Genomic DNA, 3,481 nt, shown 5'->3' with positions numbered 1-3,481 from the left:
TCCTCATGTGGACCGCCTTGTCTCAGTTTGAGTCAACTCAACTGTAAATGTTACTGCTCTGTCTCTATCATGTCAAATAAGAGAGCAATAGCACAACAGACAAGAAACTGACCAGTACCTTATGTTGCTTTGTCTTTTTCTTTTGAGTTGGAGCCATGACAATGATGGTTGACAGTTTTAGTTTTATACATGTTTATTACTTGATAACAATCTCATTAATATACGCCTATATCACCCCTGCCTAATTTAAAGTTTACAATTGAATACAAATGTGGGAACAATTCACATTTTGTTCAAGATTGATTACTTTTCTCTATAGACATGGAATGCATAATAAGTTAAAGGGCTTCATGTGACAGGTGGTTTCAGGTCAATACTGGGTTTCTTCAGCCTCCCCTTAGACGGAGTGTCAGATAGATGGTGCTTTGATTTCTGATGTTGTAGTTCTCCAGCCTCTGGCCATCCTCGAGCTGCCTCCCCTCATGAATCAGCCTCTGTTGGTTGGCAGGGACTGCCTCCTTGTTTATACTTACCTTGGCTTTGAACTGGGTTACAGTCTCACCAGGCACCACATCATATATGTGTGTGTCTGGCCCTTTAAGTTTTTCAGGAACACCTGGATAGGAGCGGGCTCCGTAATCAGCACCATCACTTTAGATCCTGAATGCAGGCCATAGTCGCTCAAAGTTTTTTGAATCATCGCTGAGACTGATGTTGTTCCCATTGACGCCTAACAGCCTCTGCTTTGTTGTAGCCACTTCAAAGTGTTGTTGAATCAAACTCTTGAGAGACCTGGTGGTGTGTGGCGGAACTGTCAGAAGTGAGTTCCCCGTTCAAAAGCGTTATAGTGAGTTCCATGATAGATATCTGAAAGAGGATTTCATGTATTATTTATTTGGCCTTACATTAGCATAGCTCAATTGAATGTTTTGAATGAATTAGTTTAGTAACACTTTATAAGCCTACAGGTGTAATGCTTTATAACTTGTTAAAAGCATGTATGATCCTTATAATAAGGCTAACAATATGTAATGTTTTGTCTCTATCCAACATTTCAGCTGACTCAAATGGCTGGTATATAATGACAATCATTATGAGATGATTGAAAGACATAAGGGAGTCATACACACTCATGACAAGTTATACTGTACAATGCATTACAACTTTTATATTTATCTACAGGCTTTAACATTACCAATTATTCAGCCCATTGTAATAACTAACACATTCTAAGATAATTTGCTTGATATGCTGTTAAGCTTTTTTTCTCCAGTACATTTCTGTAAAATAGGCCTGTTGTAGCTTAATAATGGAAAATGACTTACATGTTCAGTGGATATTGTTGTGAAGTTGTTGTTGTGAAGTCTTGCAAATTTGTTTTAAGAAATATTGTTAGTAAATCCGTATGCTGACAATTGAAACTTGTCCGATGAAAGATGGTGATAGCTCTGTCAGTGTACATCTGAGCAGTCTATGTATATAGCATCTGATCTGCCCCGCGCCTCAAATTGAGATTCGTTTTTCCCTCTCTGCCGCGCCGCTTTCGGTTTCTATTATAAAATAATGGTGTAGTCTGCTGCTGTTTGCAGAAAGTTGAGTGCAATAAATTGTTTCTTTGATATTGCCCAATGGCAACTTGTCCCCATTCAAAGTATGCCCAATATTGATTTAATTGATGCACATCACACTGAAATTCACAAAGATCACTCTAGCTCGGGGGTCAAATATTCGGACCGCGAGGGGTTCCAATCCTGCCCGCCGGTGACTAAAAATTAAACTGCAGTTTCTTGACTGTGTCCAGCTCTCTAATAATGCTAGAGCCGGGGGGAGCATCGACAATTCATAATTTTGAGGCAAGGAAATATATATTTTTTTGATATCAGTGCCGCTCTCCAGACGTCGTTGAACACCGGAAATGCGGTCTTCGGGGTAAAATGAGTTTGACACCCTGCTCTAGACCATTCCATATAATTCATTTTCTAAATCAGGGTAGGCAACTATATAGATGCAGCCGCCTGACGATTTTGTCGGAGAGGATGATCAGATGTCAAAGTATAATTATAATAATTTGTACACTACCATTGACCACAACTAAGCCAAAAATTAGATTGTATTTACAAATACAAATAATTTCATACTTTGATTACATTGAAACACGATCACATCTAGTTTTCTTATCGGGAAGAGTACTTGGTGAACAGATTTCGCATAATCTCGATGATTGTAGTCTTATTTTCGACCTAAACCTTTTGTGGAGTCAAAACATATAGAGGGTCTGCCTAATCACAGTCCTACTTCTTTTTTCCACAACCTCCTGTTCAGATCATTCTCATCATTGAACCAGGTTCCTGATTATTCTCAACAGCCCCATATAATTCCTATTTTTTTTCCGCCATGATATACAAACACCAGAAAGGAAAGAGAACCTTAATGTCATTATCAATGAAACCCCAACCTCATTGGGAAAACTCAGGTCCAGATGATACTGGCAATGATGAGGAATTGCAGGTATTTTGTGATATGTCAGACATATACCTTTGTGAATGCAGAGGTAATTTTAACAGTAATACAAATAAAATACTATATACTATACCCTGCCTCATCCTCCCCAAAATGATGTCAACACATGTTTATATTGTCAGTAGTTGAATCATGTCATTCAGACTACACATCTTAGTCAGACTGTACCCAACGTTATTCACCCGTATGTTCTCTAGTACAAACAGTAACCAGTGGATGTAGAGTAACTTCTATATTCTCCAGTAACTTATGTTCTCCTTCATTTCTGCCTCTATGGATATTTCAGGGGTCAATGACCTCTGTGCATTTGACTGGATGTGATTCTAATGAGTCAGAACTGATGTCTGCCATGTCAGCTGAGGTAGTGGTGTTAAAGCAGTTCAATCAGGTGTAGACTGCAGAAGTATAGGTGTTTAGAGTTTTGTTGTTGTTTCCTGTGCCAACCCATGGCTTAGCCTATTCTCTCACTAAGTATGTGAGGACACCTTTCACCGCTGATGTCCTGTTAGTAAAATACAAAGTCATTTTACATTACAGATGTGCCTTGAGGCAGAATTATTGATCATTCTAATTTCTGTCATAAGCAATGAGAGCAGAGAACACTTAGGTGTTTATATTTTTAGCCATATGACTTAGCAGCAATTACAGTCATGGCGTAAGACGTTCTAATTTAACTAAGATGTCAGATTGGGAAGGTATACCAAAGAAATGGTATGCATATTTACACTACAACAGTGATTCTCAACTAGGGAGCCTCAGGGGGTCTCAGAGACATTTCAATGGGCCTGGGGTGGACAACAATTTTCAGGCGGACGCTGTTTGCATGACAGGCCTCAAGAAACAAAAACTAAAAACAAACAAACCAAAATATCTCAGGTTTTAGTTTGGTACTGTTTCAAATACAAAACATGACATGCAGCCGGTAGATGATGGGGGGCAGTGTTTTGGAAACGGATGTAAC

At 38.9% G+C, this 3,481-nt stretch overlaps 1 pseudogene; it reads right to left on the bottom strand.

The window, feature by feature from the left end:
- Positions 1-347: 347 nt before the first annotated feature.
- LOC112249500 lies at positions 348-1,785 on the bottom strand (annotated as a pseudogene).
- Between the last annotated feature and the right edge of the window lie 1,696 nt (positions 1,786-3,481).

This window comes from Oncorhynchus tshawytscha, unplaced genomic scaffold, assembly GCF_018296145.1.
Source record: "Oncorhynchus tshawytscha isolate Ot180627B unplaced genomic scaffold, Otsh_v2.0 Un_contig_9829_pilon_pilon, whole genome shotgun sequence".
Lineage (NCBI taxonomy): Eukaryota > Metazoa > Chordata > Actinopteri > Salmoniformes > Salmonidae > Oncorhynchus > Oncorhynchus tshawytscha.
Note: the sequence above shows the minus strand (reverse complement) of the source record. Positions and strands in the feature narration are given on the sequence as shown.